Source organism: Leptonychotes weddellii, chromosome 1, assembly GCF_054177405.1.
Source record: "Leptonychotes weddellii isolate Sample4059 chromosome 1, ASM5417740v2, whole genome shotgun sequence".
In the NCBI taxonomy this organism is placed as follows: domain Eukaryota; kingdom Metazoa; phylum Chordata; class Mammalia; order Carnivora; family Phocidae; genus Leptonychotes; species Leptonychotes weddellii.
The window spans coordinates 39,167,241-39,188,555 of record NC_138369.1 but is presented as its reverse complement, the minus strand read 5'-3'; the positions used below and the strand labels follow the sequence as shown (position 1 = coordinate 39,188,555).

Genomic DNA, 21,315 nt, shown 5'->3' with positions numbered 1-21,315 from the left:
TCATATGGTAGCTCTATTTTCAACTTTTTGAGGAACCTCCATACTGTTTTCCAGAGTGGCTGCACCAGCTTGCATTCCCACCAACACTGTAGGAGGGTTCCCCTTGCAAGAGGGATTTTTTAAAGATATCCCCAAACTAGTACTAAAAAAAATTATGTCTGTGGGCAAGACAAGTGATGTGCTATATCAATTAGCCAGTACCTTAATCAGGGGTTCATCTACAATAAAAGGGAGATGTATTACAAGGGGGGGAATAGGCAATAGAAAGCAAATAATAAAAGAAGGTAAACTAAATTACTAGACCTTATGTGTCACTTTCACATACATTATATCTAAGAGTCACACAGAAAATGAAGGAGAGATTTTCTTCCTCATGTGCCCTTTAGCTCTTGGAGCTTGGCATGTGCCACTCCAAACATTCCAGGCACTAGCTTGCCACCCAACCAGCCAAGGCCCCTGAAACCTTGCTTATGTGATTCGTTTCTCCAGACATTCAAGCCTTCTGTCATCTTCCCCCTTCAATGACTAGATTCAACACATCCCATCCCTCCCATGCATAATGCACACTCTCCTTTTGTGGAACTTCATACTAACTAGCAATTCTGTTTTCTCTGAACTCCAAGTACACCTTGGAGGAAGGGGCAAAGGAAGGTTTGAGATGAAGCCACACTGGTCTTCTCTCTGTTCCTCAAACCCATCAAGCTCCTTCCAATGGCCAGGGCTTGGCTGGCAAAGGTCTTCTCTTGCACTCCCCATGCCTGAGCAGCTCACTTATAACTTGAGATTTTGATGAAATGTCACTTCCTTAGGAAGGATTTCTCTTAGAATCCTCCATGTAATTATTCTCTTCTGGCCTTGTGTACTTCTCTTTCACTGGACTTAACACAGTCATAGTTCCACATTTACTTGTGTGGTAATTGGATTAATGCTGTTACCCCCATCAGATGGCAAGCCCCACATGGGAATGGACCACATTTCATCTGTTTTGCTTGCCACTGTACCACCAGCTCACAGAAAAAGATCTGCACAGAGGTGGTGGTGTTGATATCTGCCAAATGACTGAAATGAATTAACTGTCATGTTCTAAGCACTGTCTCAAGTGCTTTCCCACATATTCTCATAGCAACTCTGTGGGTTCATATTATTCCCCCATTCTATAGATAAGAGAGCTTGGGGGTCAAAAAAATTGAGTCTTTTGGCTAAGATCACACAGCTAGCATGTAATAGAGTTGAGATTCATACCCAGACCCATCTCATTTGAGCTCTGTTTTCTTTCTTTTTTGTTGTGGAATTTCCATAGATGATCACTTAATTATTTTCTGTCTTGTTTCTATTCATTCTCTCCCCCCAGTGAGTCTCAAAACACATTTGGGATGGAAGTAACACCATGTACATTTTTTTCATCCCCCACAACACCCTTGTAATAGCACTTGATATTCTACATGCATTTAATGAATACTTTTTGATTAATAACACCTCCTTGGCATTAATATCATAAAAGCATCCCCAAATGAGTTCAACTTTCTGTAATAACCTCTCTAAAATAGTAATGCAGTACATCTCTGATATAATACAGGTTTATAATCTACTCATTTCTACCAAACTATATAGGAAATAATTTTGTAAAAAATTTTTAGAAAAAGCAGTATGACAAAATGAAATAGGATATGAAAATCCCTTTCCTCTTTCATTCACTGACTATTTGCTAAATGCCTATTCATGTGCCAAGTGTTCTTCTAGGTGCCAAGGATCCAAGTCTAAGTAAGTCATAGTGTTCCCTCACGGAGCTGGTGTTGGTGGTATTATTAAGGAGATGAAAATACATAATCCTGAATGAAGATAACACATCCTATACTTGAAGTGAGAACAAGCAAATGTGGGAAAATCAAGGACACTGTGACTAACTCAGCCTGGAGAAAAACCAGAGCAAGTACCTGGTCCTATATACTTATTAGCTCTAAAATATTGGGCCAATTCCTTGTCTCAGGTTTTTTCATCTTTAAAGTGGGGATAATACCTCCCAGAGTTGCTGTGTACTTCTCTCAGCACACTTAGAAAATGGTATTTATTGGCCTACAAGAGTTGCCAGAGATGACTAGCTTGGTGGTTGTACTAGCTGTCCCCAAGAGCTAAAAGTATAGATATCTCCAATTACCTGTAAATGCACTCCCCTGTCAATTGGGGAACTTTGACTAGGAAGATTAAACAAGACAATGAAAATGAAGTTCTTTGTAAATAACTATTATTTCCAGCTCCAAAAGAATTCAAAGAATAATGAGACAGTTAATACATATTCTCAATGCTCTCCTTCATGTGTATATGAAAATCTGCTAGCTGTAACAGGGTAGAGGCTAAGTCTCCTTAAGGGTTACCCGATTTAGCTTGCCTGGTGACCTTCTCTTGCTTTGTAATTGACCCTGCTGCCAAAAGGACTTTTGGTTACACTGCACTGGGTTCTAATCTGGTCCCAACCAGGAGGCTTGCAGTTTGGTCCAGCAAAACAGTGATGTTATGAAGATGATGATACCAAGAATCAATAATAACAATGGTAGCAGCATGATTTATTGAGCACTTACAAGATGCTAACCATTGTTCTAAGAGTTTTACAGGCTCCAACAACTTTATTACTGGATCCCTCAGCGTTGAAGCTTTTGGGTCTGCTAGTTTTGACAATGTCTTGAATTTAGTTCCTGTTTGAGGAATGGTAGCTCTGAACCAAATCTGTTCTCTGGTTAGAAAATGTGATTATATGAATTACAACTTAGAGGCACTGTAATACTTCCAGAGTGAGAAAAGGGAGAGTGGATACAGAACATAACATAGAAACAAAAAAAAAGGGCTGGAATGTATTCATCTGTCTGGCTTTTCTTTTAAAGCACATCAGCTGACTTAAGATTTCTTGAATGGGCAAATTGAAATTTCTCTTGGGGTCCACCACAAAGGTGACAACCATGTGAATTACTGACTTCACAAACATCTAGTCTGAATCTTGTCGTCTCTTAAAATCCCTCCACTTTCCTCTGAGTGAGCATCCTTGGAATGCAGACAGCATACATTCAGAAAGGTCAGATTTCAATGTAATACGACTTCTACTAATTGGTCCTATTTACAAAGTACTTACCTTGGTCCAGGAACTGTGCAAAGGGCTGTAAATGCATGATCTCATTGAACACGTCCAGTGATTCTATAAGGCAGGTTCTATTATTAACTCTATTTTACAGATGAGGATACTGAGGTTCAGTGAAATCACTCCAGACCACACAGCAAAGATGCAGTTTTGGAACTAATTCCTCCCAATTCTGAGTCCTGTCTAGTTATCCACTCTTTTTGCCCTGCCTTGGGCTATACATCCTATAACACTATGGTAGTGACTCACATTATTCTGATGTATCACTTGCATGTCAGAAAGGTCCCTTAAAGCAAAACAATCTTTAGAAGCAAACTCAAGTAGTTTTTAATATTGCTAGCAGTTTTAAGCTCTTGTATCATTCAATACTTTTCATTAAGAGTCAGCAATCTAAATTCTGCAAATATCAAAGATACTAACTTTTCTCAAAATTAATATTTTACTTCTTTTTTCTGTGTAACAGAAAGGTGCTTTTCAGTTTTTAGAAACCTAAATTTAGACAATGATGATATAACACGATGCAATGTGATGGTAATGGTTAGAAGAATGCAATCTTTATGCATTTCTATTCATTAAAAAATTTTTAATCTTAAATATGATTTAAAAATATGCTGTTAATGAGGCGCCTGGGTGGTTCAGTTGGTTGGGCATCCGACTCTTGATTTTGGCTCAGGTCATGGTCTTGGAATAGTGGTATTGAGCCCCTGCGTTGGGCTCTGTGCTCAGCAGGGAGTCCACTTGCAACTCTCTCCCTCTGCCCCTCCCCCCGTTCTCTCTCTCAAATAAATAAATAAATCTTTAAAAAATATGCTGTTAATAATGCCAATATAAATTTAAAGACTAATTCAATGATGATTGGTTAAATAAAAATACCAAGGTAGATTTCAAAATTTAAATAAAATGCATTGTGTTTTATTTTATATAAACCTCACTTTAATAGTGGAATTACAGAAATTTTAGGGCCAGAAGGGCTATAAGAGCTAGTCTAGTCCAATTCTTTTGTTTTATAGCTGCAATTAAAGATGAAGAAACATAGCCCAGTGTTTTAACAGTGAAAGTTCAGAGTCAGATAGACCCAAGTTCACATCCTTGCTCTGCCACTTACGAGCTCTGAAACTGTCATCCACAGTCACAGAGCCAGTTCTTGCAAATGCCCTGCCTAGAAAGCAGGACTGCTATAAACTGAGAACTCACATAAAAGACTCTCTCCTCTAAAACAGATGTATATTCATTCATTCATTTGACAAACATTTCTTGAGTACACACTAGTTGTATGACCTTGCACAAGTTCCTTGTTTTGTGCCTTAGTTTCCTGCACTGTAAAGTGGGTGTACATATTAAAGAGTTTTTGCAAGGATTAAATGAATTAATGCATATAAGATGCATGGGATGGTTCCTGGCACAGTGGAAAGGCAAACAATGTTAGATATCATTACCTTTCTCCTACTGCTACTGCACTCTATATTAGGTAATATAGCAGGGCTCTGGGGATATAATTCAGGAGCCCTATGTAATATTTTCCTCCTAATTACTAAGGCATCTCTTTTCCATGGAATGAATCTCTCACTCCATTGTCCTCCTGAAGGTAAAGCCATTTGTAAGCTTCTTTTCTAGGGTTCTGTTTTGACAGTGCTATCCTTCATGCATGAAGAGAAAAATATCTCACCAGCATTTGCCCACATACTTTGTGTTTTTCTTTCAGATGACTTTGAAGAAACTCAAGTTTTTGTTTTTTTCTTTTAACCTGGTCTCCCAGGTGAGAAATGATGAGTTTGCGAGTATGTGAGGATGTTGGCTGGGATTCCAGAGACGGGTTGCCCCCAAAGGACATAGTAGAACTAACTAGTCCTTTGGGGGTTTTAAACCTTACATGTAGTCCTCACTGCATAGAACCATAATGAGCTGGAAGAACAAGCAGAGAAATCCAGTTAATTGCCACTCCAGTGTCTTCAGTGGTTCTATCATGGCTGGATGAGTTACTATGGATTCCATCAGTGTTCTGGAAACTCTCAGGACATGGGCTGAAGTCCTATGTATCATGATCTTGGAAATCAGAGAATTGTGAAAATGAAAAGAACCTTGAGTGGTCATGCAGCTTCTCAGTCTTGCTTCTCACAAGCAAACATTACGCCATCACAGAGAAGTGCAAAATTAGATCTTTAAGACCTTGAGACAAGGCTTTTTACAAAACTCATTTTGATGAACAAGTCTTATTATTGAAAACAAAAACATAAACTTGTCAGTATGGAATCTGTCTCCCGTTTGTGTATGTGTGTGCACATGTGTGTGTGTACATACACACAAAGTTAAAATACCCCTGCCAAACACAACCAGAAAACCATGCCACTATTGCTTTTCTTTTGTAGGCAGAACACTCTCAGTTCTTCCAATGTTCTGGGATAGCTCATTTTCTTAATCTAGCCATCACTCTCCTATGAACCTTTCTTCCCAGCTTGTCACAAGTATTTTTTTTTTTAAGCTTCTAAGGTCAACTTAAGGTAAGATATTAGAGAGAAAGTCTGGTTAGTCCTTAGGTGTCTGGGAAACCCAGCTTAAATTTCCCTGCATGATACATTTTAATTGATACATCCTAGATCCTCCCTCTCCTTGGTAGCCCAAACGCTAGAGTGCTGAGTCACTGTCATATTACCTGTTCTATCACACAGTCCAGGAATCAGCAAGCAGGGAGCCTCGGGTCTCATCCCAGATCCAGTCTTAGGCTAGATGTATGACCTTATGTAAATTCACCTTATGCTAGAAAAGTGAGAGTTGCAACCCTTCTTCTTTTACAGCGCAACCTTAGAAATTTATTAAGTGACTTGTCCAAGGTCACACTGAACCTGTCCATGGCTCTGGGTTCCTTAGTTATTGAAAAAAGAGAGAAAGAATGATACTTGGTGTCTCAGAATGTTACAGGTCAAATGAAATACATATTTAAGAACTCTGCAAAATGGGAAGTTCTAAAATATGAGGCACTATTCACTTTCTTTGTCAATGAAGCCCATCTTCTCTTAATGCAGCATGTGCTGTTATAGGTTTCTTACAACTGACTTTCATTCTGTTTCTAGCTTCCTTTCCTGCTTGCTCAAGACACTGAATTCTAACCAGTTTAGAGGGGTCTACCCTCTTGTAAGCAACCATCCCACTCATTTGTGTTCAATGAGACTAGATTTAAAATTGTCTCCTGCCCAACACTTGTGTTCCAGGTGAAAGCCTATTCTGTGAATTAACCATAAGGTTTTTAAAAGACTTTGCTGATGGCCAAAATCTGAATTAAGGCTCCTGCTTCTATACTTTTGTAGCTCACACTTTCGCCATCAGAATACACAGAATACACTCCCCTTTCTGTGACCCCAATGGGCTTTAACTCCGTGAGGGCAGAGCCAATGTCTTTTAGAGCAGGGTTTCTCCAAACCTTGATACTATTAACACTGGACCAAATAATTATTTGTTGTGGGGGAACTATCATATGCATTGTAGGATGTTTATCAGCATCCCTGGCTTCTACCCACTAGATGCCAGTAGCATCCTCCACCTTCAGTTGTGACAACTGCCAGAAATGTCTCCAAATATTGCCAAGTTTCTCCGGGGTGGGAGCAAAATCACCCCCAGTTGAAAACCCCTGTGCTTGATCCAGCAGAGTGCCTTTTTCACTCCATAAATATTTGTAGAATACATGACTGATGGAAAGAAAATGCTTCTGATGGATTTAATGTACAAGCTGCAGAAATATCAAGCTAATTTCTTTTGGTTTTAGTACCTCCTATAATGCCTGGCACACAGCTGGAGCTCAGTATATATTCATTGGGTGAACAAGTGTTCCAAGATCATAAACAGCTTTCTGTATCCCAGGTAAAATTATTTCCCTCAAGAAGGCCCAGGTGAAGTCATAGGGAACTGTCACATTAGGGGGAGAAAATATTTAAAAGAACAAAAAATTTTCTTAGCTGTGGTATTAGGAACCAGAAAAAATACCTTGCAGAAAAGAGCATCATGGCTACGTTCCCCAGACCTTTAGCTCTCCATCCCATTGTGGCATTTAGGGCAGAAATAAAATTCTTCGCAGTGGTGATGCTAGACACATCTAGCATTCCTGCATCTTTTAAAACAACTCAGTTAGGGACATGAAGCACCAGGAGGGTTGCAGGACATCTAGAAGGTCACACATTCAGTCATTAGTGTCAGAGCTGGGAAATGAGCCTGTGCCTTCCTGACTCCCTGTACTCCCTTCCTACTTGATTACAGTGATTATTATGGATGCAAATTAAGACTTATTACTATTGTGAAATAACAATGCAGGTTAATGATCTTCTTTATTGCCATGCTAACATTTTTTCTAGAGGGGAAAATTATAGGCATGAAACCAACTAAGCAACCTTTCTTTCTTTGCAAAGCTTTTTAGTGTTCCTAAATGAAGATTCTCTCTTTGTGCTTACTGCTTAATAGTGCAAACTGATTTTTTGTCTCCTAGGTCTTAGTGAGATGTATGCTAATACTGGTGCTGTCTTTTCTTCCTGTATGAATTGAAAATGACTATGCTAATACATTATCTCACAAAGGGCAGTCATAAATAGGAAGAGCAAATATTTTGAAATGAATATTTAATGGGCATCCTCCTATAGAGGTTAGGCATTTTTGGAAATGCCTCCCTTGGAAATCTTTGTGAGCCAGTCTTGCAATTGCCCTTTCCTGGACACCACTGAGGGACAGCTCTCCTCTCATGATTGAAATGGTGGCTCCAGAAAACAGTGGCACATTAATTTACGTATCCCCCAAACTTTACGTAGTTGTCCTTCACTCCTCATTCTACAAAATACAAAAACTTTCACGTAGATGGATGTCATGTCACATGTACATTGTTATTGTAACTATGGGAACCAAAACATGCCACCAGTGTGTCTGTTTCATACACAAATGAGGGGACAGCTGTGGAGTCCACATGTCTGCCGGTGGTATAATAGATGTGAGGTAGGATGGCTGGGTCAGAAAATTACAACTCATTTATATTAATCAGAGCTTTCAAATAACATCCCAACCCCTTTGCCATAAGGAGCGTAAATGGAAGGCAATAAGCCACTGTAAAAGCAGTTTCATTCCATAGCTTTCAAAACCATGTTGTAAGTAGATGCAGCAGCATCTTCCGAGAAGACTCTCAAGTCCGAGTTGATGGAACTTCGTTGTGCATCACTGAAAGTTTAAGCTTAGTTTCTTTGCATGTCAGGGATGATTTTCAGTAAGTATAATAGTTCCAACCAAGTTAAATATTTGTTAGTTATGGTATTGGAAGCATGGCTTCCACAAACCCTATAGCAGTTTCACTGAGTAAGTTAGTCCTTCCAGCTCTATTCACTCAACACTATCAGGTTACAAATGAGAAAACTGAGGGCTGGCAGGGTTATGAAACATCTAAGATAACCCAGCTAGGAGTGGATAGTAGCTTCCTTACCAACCAAATAATGAGTAAAATTGCTAATAATATCCTACCTTTGCTAGACCTTTTGAAAATACCCGAAGAGTAAAAAATAAAATAATATATAACCCAAATGTTTCTCTTGAAAAAAGTGTTACATAAAATAGCATATATTTTAATTATTGAATAATATGCATAACAGTTCTATAGGTGCCATAGGTCTGGAAATATATACTATATTATTTTATCATGTATTATAAATGCAATGTCAACTATTTATTATGCATTTGTCTATGTTTTAAGCTTTGGAGGCCATACCCTGTAATATATCTATATAAAGTAGGCAGATGGCAATATGTTAAAACAAAAAATTTAGAAAACAAACTTCAGTTAAGATTTGTAGAGCGAATGGTTCCCTTGGACAGTAACTATTGAATTTTACAGATTGGCTTTAACTTTTGTCTCCATTCTATACTTTAAGCCAAAAACAAGAGTGGATACATGTTTTCCTGACTTCATCTATATAATTATATTCTCACCCTGAATAAAATATTAATCAAAGCTCTATTCATGAGTCAAAGAAACTTCCATTGTTCCCAGAAGCCAAAATATGATTCTAAAATGGAATTTGCTTTATCTCCTGACTGGCTTAACCCCAAATAGGTATTCAGCATAATAGTTTTGAAAAATTAAATATAATATTTAAGCAACCTTATGTTAGTGTTCAAGTGAATCATTCAAAGAACTATTATTTTGTAGCTGAAAATAAATTTTAAGAAAGCATTATGAAAGGCTAGTAAAAAGTGACAGGCAGATCCTATAATTTACTATATTTTATTTATGGTGTATGGCTTATTTATGGTGGCATAAAAAGCCCACCATTCTGTTTATTTATAGTCATACCCAACTGGCTTGGAAAGTAGCAATGTAACTCTATAGAGGCAGATTTTCTTTAGTACCTACCAGTTTGTTCCCATGAGTGTCACTGCTTTAGGATATATGGTAATTGCTCCAGCAATTCAGGTCAAGAAACTAGCCTTAGCAGGGCCTAACCGGAGAGAGATCAATGGCTGAGTTTTCCCTTGCTTTTTTTGAATTCCAGATACTATCCAGAGCTATGCGTATTATCGTTCAGGACCAGAGTCTGCAGTTAGATCTGGTCCAAGATTTTATTTAGCACAGTGATTTTTTTAAACGAGTAAGTACTTTATTACTTTTATTTACCAAGGAATGAGCTCTAATCTTCCCTTTTATTAGAATTGCAGAATAAAGATTTCACATAGGCAGGATAATAGCCAAAGTTCTCACAAATGTGAGGCTGTGGTCATTTTAAAGTTATCTGATTTGTTTCAACAATACCTAGATACTTAACAGTAAAATCGTTTATATCCTAGTTTAGAAAAGTCAACTATTTTATAGTTAACCCTCAAGTCCATAATGAGGACAGAATCTCAGGCTTCAGTCACTATTATTATAATGATTTGTTACTTTCTGACTTCTTGATAGCTTTAAGACACAAATGTAATCTTGGCTATAACATTTTCTTACTGAAATTTGACTCAATTCATCTCTCCCCTCCTGGGAAAATACTGCCTTATGTGTAAAAGTCACTGAACCAGCAAAAATAACTTAAAGGAAACACATAAAATAGCAGACTAACATCTGTTGTGCACCCCTCCCCTGCAAACACCAAGCGCTCAAAACAATGTTGTCTTTTGGGTGGGGGGGAGTGGTATTTTACCGTCCCTTTCAGTGAGTATATAGAATACAGGGGCAAGCACTGTTTAGTGAATAGGTTCTTTTTCCCTTCAACAGTGTTTCAGACTGACAAAAGAAGAGGCCAAGGGGGCTGGCTTGTCAGTAGGTATAATCCCAGGGCTTACGTGCAGCCCACACCACCGGCCTTTTGTTTGGTGGTCACACTACTCCAGGAGGTGAGCTGCACAGTGGTCTATTAGCTAATGTTAGACAAGGCAGAAATTTCCCTAGGTTGGGGTCCAATGCATGACTGCCTCCCATTCATTGTTTGGTCCTGTGACCTGAAAACCCCTCAGGTGACTAGGAACATGATGGTTTCATCACCTTCAGTTCTACAAGTTTGCCTTAACAACTAAAATAATTTTGATCTAATAGTAAACATTCTTCATGTCAGTCAACTACAACTATTTTTCCCATTTGTCTGTCTCTGAGGATGGAGAGAAAAGGTGAGAAGGGGGTAAAATTACTAAAAGACAAAGAAAAGAAACTCTAAAAGTTAAAAGGTCAATTCAGTAATCACCTCAAACCACTAGAAATGGATTAAAGTTACTGCCTGCTTCATATAAACATTTTCCTCACTATCCAGCTCAGAACATCCTGCTTGAATGTTGCACAAAAATACTCAGCCAGGTAAAGAGCAAGTGGTACTTTGAGCTTTCAACACAATAGCACTCAGAGAATTTGGCTCTTGAATAAAGGTGTCAGCAAGCCATGGAATTCCTAAACAGAAAAACTCACACTGCGCCATTATTCCATTTTCTTAAGGTCTATTGTTAACTAAAGACTCCTTGTCTTTTCAAATTCCTTCATGTGAATGGATGAGGCCAGACATCTGCCAGGATTCGCTCACATTTGCATGCAAATCAGAGACTTTGGGACACACATGGCCAAGGAGCCAACAACACCACTTTTACTCTAGACTTATACTGATCAAAGTGTCTTCCTGAACTTTCAACATCTCTAGTCCTAGCTCTTAAAAAGAAAGTAATGAGCATATATTATATTATTTAGACCCTGGCGGCAAAGCATACTGCAAAACAGAACAACATACTGTCTTTCAGAAAATCCTACAAGCAAAAGCCCAAATCAGCAATACCTGTTCCCTCACTTAATCTGGCTTTTCCTTTATTATGTAGGTCTGGAAATGAACATGCTAATGGTGACATAAGATTTAGGGAAGGATCCATTTTCTTGGACTCTTGACCTTTGCCTGTGTAGTTCAAATGCCTCAAAACTATTCACACCCCCTCATTCATTCATTCATTCATTCATTCATTCATTCATTCACTGCCAGGCACTGTACTGGTCCCTGGGGCTACAGCGGTGAACCCAACAGACAAGATCCCCCTCTCCCAGAATAGGTACCACCGCCGAGTCTCCCACTCCGCGTATCTACCTCGACTCCTTCGCAAGGGTCCCGGGACGGGTTTTCCACCAGTCCTGCGTGCGTGGCTCCGCTCCCGTGGTTGGATCTTTCTACAGCACCCCAGCCTGCCAAGGCAGGGGACTCCTGCCGCGGGAAGCGGTCTTGACAGGGCCCCGAGAAACGCCGAGTCGGGGGCTGCCCACACCCCTCTACACGTAGCACGAACGACACTCGCTGGCAAACTTTCCTTGCTCCGACCCCGGCCGAGCCGGGAACTCAGCACCGGCTCAGTTCCTGGAGCGGTCGGAGGCTTCCCTGACAAGCCTCCTGAGACTGCTACTCCTGGACTCAAAACGTGTAGGGTGAGGTCTTTTCCCCATTTACACTGCCCGACAGTTGAGTAGATTCTTCCGAATGCTCTGACTTTATTACACTCAATGCTTCGTGAATTGCGTCCCTTGCCCCTTTATCAACAAGGCCACCGCCAAGACATCCTTCCTCTTATCTCTTCCCACTACCTGCCACCTTCCTTTCCCATCTCTTGGTTCTCTTTCCAACTCCCCAGACCCCTTTACCCGCTCTTCTCCGGCCCCGGCTGCCTTACCCGTTCACATTCCAGCAGCGCCTCCTTCCTTTGGATCCCCGGGCACCACCCTCCCCCGCTTTGATCCCTGAAATTCAGCGGGCTTGCCTCCTGTCACTGCCTTTTGCCCATTTCTGTCTGGCCTTCATTCCGAACTATCGCCGTACCGCACCACTGTGGAGGGTTTTTTGGGAGCGGGGTGGTGAGAGGGTAGGGAGAGGGTTACTAGATTCCGTTTCCCCGACTTGGTCATTTTCCCCAGCTCCGTGAGCCGCGCCCCCTCGTCCCCCGTAGGCCCGCAATCTTATCCCGCGGTTCCCCAAACCCTCTCAGGCCCGCCACGCCGCCAAGTTTGCCTCGACTTCCCCTAGTTGCCGCCCAAACCTCCCGCCACCGCCCGGCTAGGCGAGCGCACTTACCCCGAGGCCCGGCTGGCGGGGGTGTGGGGTGCGCACGGACCCGCGGCGGCAGCAGGAGGAGGACGACCGGCTGGGGGAGCCTCCCTGCCAGCCCGCAGCGCGCACTGGCTCCTTGGGGGGTTCCCAGCAGAGCACCAAGACAGGAGGAGAGGCAACGACACGAGCAACAGCTGCTGCGCGGGCCTGGGTTCAATCCGACTCTCGGGGGTCGGGGCAGAGGCAGGCAGGATTGGGAAGGAAGGTTGGAGAAGTGGCGTGCAGAGGGCGAGGCAGAGAGCGGCCAGGTCCCGAGGAAGGCACCCGGGGCAACTAGGGATGCCACCGCGCGGATTCCAACGCCTGGGCTAACGCCACCAGCCCCTCTCCCCAACCGGAGGGCGCTGCGGGCGCTGGCGCACGGGCCTCGCCTAGCTCCCCGGCTCGCTGCCGGCGCCCTCGGTGCGCCCCGCTTTGTGCTCCCCGCAGCCGGCGTGCACCTGGTGTAAGCAAAAGCGGTCAGCTGATGGGCTGCGCGCCGATTGGCTGCTTCGCGGTCTCCTCCCCTCCCTCCCGACCCCCTTCCTGGCCTCCCCCTCCCGGCCTCCAGCCCCCGGCTCAGCCCGGTGCTGGGGCACCATCTGTAGCCCGCCCAACAAAGGCGCAGCGCCACGGGTCTCGGGTGGCCCTGCCGTCCTGCGCCGCCTCCGCGACCGCTGCAGGGAGCAGTGGGCCGCCGCTTTTTGTCTGGGGGACGACAGGCTGCGGCTGGGTCAGGGAGGCAAAGCATACTGTCGTTTCTTAGCAAAAGACATTAAAAAAAAAAAAAAAAAAAGAGCCCTTGTTAGGAGGGCCGGCTAGGTACAATGGGGCCCAATCTGCGCAACGTAGAACTTGGGCTCGGAGGCTGAGAATCAGGCAAAAATCAACCCAAGAGAGCCAAGTTTCAGTATGAAATCTGACCTTCCTCTTAAAATGCATGGCGATTACTTGGAAAGCAGCTCTGCTCACCACTATTCCACCAATGCTGCACTCATGGTGATTACTTGGGCTGTGTGTTTGCATGTTTAGGTGGCTGTGGAACTGGCTCGTGCCCTTGTCGTGGGAAGTAGTATTTGCGGACACTTAAATGAATGGTGAAGCCACTTCTGATTTAGGGAGGCTTCAGAAAAACAATTCCGAAACTTTGTAATTACACCTTTCCGATTTGTTAGGTGTGAAAGTGTGTTCAGACAACCGGAAGGTTGGGAATGCAGTCTATTCAAAGTGGGGGGTGTCTGAGAGCAAGAAGTGGAAATGGGTTTTTGGAAACCGCACATGAACCTGAATCTCAACTTCCAGTGACCAGCTTAGAACCAGGCTGGAGAGAAAGAAGCCTTTGGTACTTTTCACTGGGGAATCTGCTAGACAATTATTAACCCCTCATTACTGAACAGCTTCGGGCAAGAATGTGGTGACATTTCCTCATGATGTCCAAGCTTAGAACTTTTGGAGAATTTGGAAGGATACATTATTACAGAATCATCTTTTGAATTCCTTGACAACATAGTGTAAATTTAATAACAGTAACTTCTATGTTGGTCTCTATAGCATTTCTTGATGTCCTTCATAGATGTCTGATAAATACTGATGCTACTAATGTTCATCTCTTTATGTTATTTTGGAAACTATCATGGAGATACCAGTGGGTCACAGCTCTAGGGAAAGGAGATGTTAGGGTTTAGGATAGAAGGTAAGTGAAGAGTAGAACAGCTATGAAAAAAAGGCCCATTGCAACTAGGGTAGGAGGGTACTGCCTGTAAATAAGTAAGATTTAAGAACTTTCTAAGCAAGTGGAGTCTAGAAACTTTCCCAAGATTCATATTTTTGTCTCTTTTCCCTTTCTCATACTGATTATATGCAAGTTAGAGTTTGTCTGAAAGAAGGCATGCCTCTGGTGAAAATATGGAACTTGGATGATCAGGGAAAGATAGAACACAGTTTTCTTAGGGAGTCCCCTTTAGGTTTTCCAACCTATTTTTCTGGGAAAGGAGGGGAGCTGACGCTGTACCCTGCATAGTGGGGCTTTACAGAGGTATGTCGTGGGGGGCAGTTGAAGCAATTAATGGTGTGGAGAATTATCTTTCTAGGAGGCAAGACTGATAACAGCCTCTGGGTTTTGGAAGAGACTTCATGAGAATGGTATGAAGCCCAGCTAAGAAGAAACCAAATCAGGCACCAGCGTGTGAGGCCAACACTGCTTTAAATCTCAGCACTGCAATTTATGAGATGTGTCCTTCTGGGGGAGCCTTAGGTTCCTTGGCTGTAAAGTGGGGTTAATAACAATACCTATCCCAAAGGGTTATGCTGACTGAGAAAGAGTAAGTGCATAAAATGCTTAGTGCAGTTCTTGGTATATAGTAAGTAATCAACAAATGTAAGCAGTAGGCATTATTAGCCAGGTAGTAAAAACTGAAGCCAAACATCAGGTCAGACAGGTGGAATAATTAATTCACAAAAGTGACACAGGTGACAGAATATTTTAAAGGCATTAGCACCAACAATGAGAGAAACAGACTTGTCTCCCAACTATTCAGTTCATTTCTTTTAAAATCAGCATCTCATTTACTTAAACTTATTTCCTTCTTCCCCAAGGCAAGAGTAAGAATAGAAGCTCTGCCTATTTCTACTTGACCAGTGCATTTACTTGGCTCCAGAGTATTATCATTATGAAGAAATGCTTGTGTCAGAGATGGGGAGGGGACTTGGGCAAAAGGATGGGGAATGTTTTGTGTTGGAAAGATTGCTGTGGGACAGAAGAGGACAAATGTAGGCATAGCAATTACAAAGGAATCTGAAATTTAGTCTAGTGGTTGGAAATTTAATAAATTGCCTGAATGGTTAACTGATCCAAATTTTAGAAACTGCCATTTAGTGACTCTGTAAAAGGTTTCAGGATTATTTTACCTATAGACACTTAAAAGCCCTTTGTCATTGGGGTGGATGAAGAGGAAACACCCAATCAATGGACCAGGATAACTAAACCAAACTCAGTTATTTCTTTTTTAGAAGTTTATCTGAATTACTCCTAGTGAGTTCACCCAGTCCTGGGGTCCTAAGTTTATTAGTGGAAAAAGACTTTATCTTAATACTTACTTATTTGGGGCATTGTAGAAGACCTTGGAGGCTTTGGAGGACAGTGGAAATGGATAGAAGGGCCTATGAGTTCCCAAGAGAGCTGGCTCTTACTACTGATGTAAGGAGGAGTTCTTGGCCCTGGAGCTGGCCATGTTGAGACACTACAAATCCCTCCGGGTTCCCCCAACATCCCCTTGAGGTTCTTTAGCTTTGGTTTGAAGAAACATTATAATTGGTATTAGCCTAATTGTACTGATCTCTGTGGTAAATGAGGGGAAAAAAAGAAAAATGAAACTGTAGATGGTGATCATACTAGAATAATCTTTAAAAGAACATCTGTATTTTGAGAATAAAATTATAATATGCCATTTAAAACCACAATTTTTAAAAGTTGAAAATATGTCTCTCTCTAATTGAAATATTAATAGAGTGCTGGTAGTCAGTGTTCTTTACAGCCTCTGAATTAATATTATAGTTTTAAAACACACACCACCAATCTCTTAGAGGATAATGACTTTACAGCTCATAATTATGTGACTGTTGTGATTATTGTTAAATTTCATACCAAATGTGTTGTTTCTCTAAAAAATTTTTTTAAGATTTTTTTATTTTAGAGAGAGAGAGAGAGAGAGTGTGAATGAGCAGGGGGAGGGGCGGAGGGAGAGAGAGAATCCCAAGCAGACTCCACACTGAGCTTGGAGCCCAACTCGAGGCTTGATCCCAGGGCCCTGAGATCATGACCTGAGCTGAAATCAAGAGTTGGGTGCTTGACTGAGTCATCCAGGTGCCCCTCTTTCTCTAAAAATTTTTGACAGTTGAGTGGGTTTACTACACATATGTAATTCCTATTCTTCCAGTTTTGTTCTACACGTATACCAACTCATTCCAACACAAAATCATTCCAACACAACACAAAATTGAGGTTTCTGTAATTTAAATTATTTAAAGTCTGATAATTTGGCATGAAACTAAGGTACCAACCATCTCAGTTTCCCTGGGACTGTCCAGGATGTAGTCCCCAAAGTCTCACATCTCGGGAAACACCTCAGTCCAGGCAGACCAAGATGGCTCTTTGTCTTAAATGGAACTCACATTAATAAGTGTATGGTACGGTATGCCTGATGGATCAAGTATCTTGTTTTCACTCGCAGAACTTAATTGCTGCAGAGCCCTTGACAATGATCTAATTTAACCTTATTTTATAGATAAGGAACGAAGCCCTAGAAAGAACTCTGCCAGTCTGTTGACAAAGCCTATACTAAAAAGCTAGACTATATATATTATTGGAAGGCAGAGACCAGAGGGCTAACTCCTAGCCCAGCATTCAGCATGTGTTAAGTACTCATGAAACATTTTTGAATCACTGAATTGAATAAATAAATGAATGTCTTTATGTAATTGGAGCACATTATAGCACAAGCATTTTCTTCATATCATTAAGAAAAGTCTTTGAAACTATAATGCTTAATGACTATATAATTCCACAATCTTCTGTTGATGAGAAATAAGGGCTTTATCAGTTATTTTCTATGACATATTATAATAAACATACATGTTAGAAATGCCCAGTTTGGTTACTGAGCTATAGATACATACACAATAGTTTGGATTAGCAATTTAACATTCAATTTTTTCCATTTTTATTACTATTTACCTTTAGACAGCCAGGCCTTACTAAAAAATAAAAGGTCATTTAGCTTTTTTGCTTTTATATTGTAAAGATTTTAGTTGATAAGAGGATTTTAGAATCAAGTTTCTTTGTTTTCAATTATTTGCTCTCCATTTTGATTTCTCTTTTCCCTGTATAATAATAGCTAACATAAATTAAGTACTTTGTGCCAGGTACACACTTAGTAATGTTTCCTCTATTGAGATAGGCACTATAGTACAATGGTTATAAGCTAGGACTCTTGATTTGTGCTTCTGAGGTTTATACGCCAGCTCGACACAGCTGTATGAATTTGAACAAGTTAAGCTCTGTGTTTATAACAGTACCTATATCATGGGGTTTATGAGAATTAAAGAGATGTGTATGTGCCTAGCATATAACAAACATTCACCAAATAGTAACAAATTAGTTAATAGACTGCTAGCTTAATCAACCAAAGAACCCTGGTGGTTTAAATAAGGCAAATCTTTTTGTACTCGTGTAAGGGAGTGTGTTCCTCGCTGAGTGGACTCCTCATGGTCATTCAGGGCCTAGGCTGCTTCCATCTGTTGGTTCTTCCTCTTCTATTTCCACAGACTTCTTTCCCTTCACATAGAGGCTGGGGAAAGAGAGAAAGAAGAAAGGACCAAAAGGGCAAATTTTATGGACCTGTCTAGATAATGGCTTACATCGCCTCCACCCACATTCTGTTAGCAAGAACTCCCGAGGAAAGGCTGCATATAATATAGCAAGGGAACATGGGAATTGTAGACCAGGTATGTGTCTAAAAGGGTGAGGAAGAAATCTTGCAACATATAATGATCTATATTAAAAATATAGCTACATATGTTAGCAATATAGCAATCTCTCCTACTGCAGACTCTCATCTTACTTAGTCCGAGTCACAAGTCTGATAAACTAGGAGGGAGGAAATGACTGGATCAGAGTCATATGGCAAGTACGAGGCTATCATTACAGCAAACAAAATATACTTGAAACAACTACTAGGCAGGGCTTTCCAAATATCAGTTCCTTTTAAAACTGTTCTTGGGTGATTGCCAACTTGAATATTGTCACATATTACCTTTCTGAAGTTCCTAGAGACCTCCAGCAGGGAGAGGAAGACCATTACCTGCCTCACCAGCGGCTTATACTCCTTTTTCTTTCAGTAATACCCTTTTTCTTTCAGTAATCATAAAACTTTAAGGTAGTTCAGAATCGTTCCTCATAAGAAAATGCTTAGAGACTATTGCGCTGGAATTCAGTGCCCCTATTATCATAAATTTAATATCCACATTTACTTTTGGTCCTAGGGGCCTACCAGGCTATAAAAGAGAGATTGGCAGGTAGAGTAAGTACAACCAGTTTATATACATTCTGCAGAAACACTGAAGCTCACAGAATTTTCCCTACATTTCATCTAACACCTTCCTCTGTCAGGTTTGTCTGCATTTTGTCTGCATTTCATTTTATTTTTATAATAGAGATGCTCACACTTTTTATCTTTGAGCATGTTAACAGTCTCTTCTGAGTGAAGCATTGCCCAAATTCCATTTTCATGGATAACTAAGTACCCATCTACCAGACTAATCATCTGTTGGAATCCTTATTCTCTTAAATTTGATTCACATTGTGCCCTTGGCTTTGTATCCTTGTCCAAAACCTTGCACTGAATGCATGCTGTCTTTTGGAAAAGGGACTTTGGTTTTGAGTTTTGTGACTCTGGGAGAACGAAAAGCTGCAGAAAGATATGTGCTGTATAAATGGTGACTTACGCTAGTCATGAGAAGAAAGTCCATACTGCACTTCATTTTAGCAAATACCATTGGAATTGAGGACTGAAAAAACCTGAGAGATAATCTGGCTCAACCCTTTCATTTTACAGATGAGCAAATCCAAGTCTCAAAAACACCAACACTTCCATGTACTTGAGAGCATCTGGGAAATTTGAGTGGATTTAAACTGTTACTCAAAGTCATAGTGCTGGTTAATAGGAGCACCAAGCTTAAAATCTAGTTCTATAGATTTTCAGATCAGGAATCTTTTTCTAATATTAGTGTAACCTTCCCTGGGATCCTCAGACTTTCCAGAAGTTTGTGGATATACTCTCAAGAGTCTGCTATGCTGCTATAAGAAATTCATATTTGTTCTAAGTACAATAATAATATGAAAAATAAATATAAGCATATTCTGAATATCTGAGTGACTTTCTTATAATTGAATGCAGAGAAATGATATCTAGTGGCAGCATTCTACATTTGTGTTTATGATTATGTTGATGCCAAGCAGTGCCACTTGAAGTATTTGGAGCTAATGAGAAAAAAACAGAGTGGTTTTGATGTATAAATGATGTCTTCTCACCAGTGAAGGCCAGATGATGTCTCAGCACATTTTAAGAAAGAAGGGTCCACAGAAATTTCATGAGTTAAAGGTGATGGGAGAAAAAAAGGATAAAAAACTGAGTCACCTCATAATATGGAGTAGTCTAAGCATGTAAAAAAATGGAAGAGAGAGAGAGAGAGCGATTGGGCAATCAGTACCATATTCACACTTCAAGAGATGATTTAATTTTAGAAAAAAGAAAGAAAAAAATTCAATTATTACATAAAATTGACAGTTGAATTTGGGTTTAATTGTTTTGGTAGTTTTTTTCATAAATAGTTTTATTTAAGTGTAATTGCTGGTATGAGTTGACTTGTGTCTCCCACAAATTCATATGTTAAAGTCCTAACCCTAGTACTTCAGAATGCAACTTTATTTGGAAATAGGGTCATTGCAGATATAATTGCTAAGATGAGTCCTACTGGAGTTGGGTGGGCTCCAATCTATTATGACTGGTATCTATATAAAAAAGGGGAAATTTGGACACACACACACACAGAACACCATGTGAAAACAAAAGCAGAGATCAGGGTGATGCCTTACAAACCAAGGAACAAACCAAAGATTTCTGGCAAACTGCCAGAAGCTAGCAGCGAGGCATGGCACAGATGCTTCCTCATTGCCCTCAGAAGGAACCAACCCTGGTGACACCTTGATCTCCAACTTAGTGTTCAAAACAATGAGAAAATAAATTTCTCTTCTTTAAGCTTCTCAGTTTGTAGTACTTTGTTACAGTTGTCCTAGCAAACTTTTACAATTGCCATAGAATAAATTACACATATCTAAAATATACAATTTTGACCATATAGCCCTCTGAAACCATCATCACAATCAAGATAATGAACATATCCATCATCCTCAAAGGATTCTTTGTGCCTTTTTGTATTTAATTCCCTCCTACCCACCATGCCCTTTTCTTTGCTGCCCATCCCTCAACTCAGTAAACTCACTTGCTTTCTGTCACTGTAGATGAATAAGTATTTTCTAGAATTTCTTTCATTTTGCATGATTATTTTGAGATTCATCCATGTTGTATTGTTTTTTATTGCTGAATAGAACTCCATTGTATAGATATACCACCATATGTTTATTAATTCACCATTGATGGGCATTTGTGTTGTTCCAGATTTTGCCTGTTACATATAAAGCTGCTTTGGGTATTTGTGTTCAAGTCTTTGGCTTGATATATGCTTTCATTTCTCTTGGGTAAATGAAATGATTGTATCATATGGTAGGTATATGTTTTACTTCTTAAGAAACTGCCAAACTGCTTTCCAAGGTGGTGGTACCATTTTTCATTCCTACCAGCAGTGTGTGAGTGTCCCAGTTGGTCTGCACATTCACATTAAAATCTCTTGAAGACAAATCCCTTTAGGAAGGTAGGAACTTTTAGACGATTCAGTCACACTGTACCTACTGCCTTACACCCAGCTTGATTGACACACTTATGTTATCCACCTCATGGTTTTGAGTGTGCAACCTATGATTTATAAATTGATTCAGAATTGGCTATTCGAATATGTCATTCA

The 21,315-nt window shown here is 40.5% G+C and overlaps 1 protein-coding gene across 1 annotated transcript in view; it reads right to left on the bottom strand.

Annotated features, from left to right (window-relative positions):
• LRRN1 (leucine rich repeat neuronal 1) overlaps window positions 1-13,128 on the bottom strand; it is a 43,382-nt gene extending 30,254 nt beyond the window's left edge. The window contains exon 1 of the mRNA XM_006735640.3: window positions 12,664-13,128. The gene's annotated coding sequence lies outside the window, so the exon portion shown is untranslated. The remainder of the gene's footprint in view (window positions 1-12,663) is intronic.
• Window positions 13,129-21,315: the final 8,187 nt, after the last annotated feature.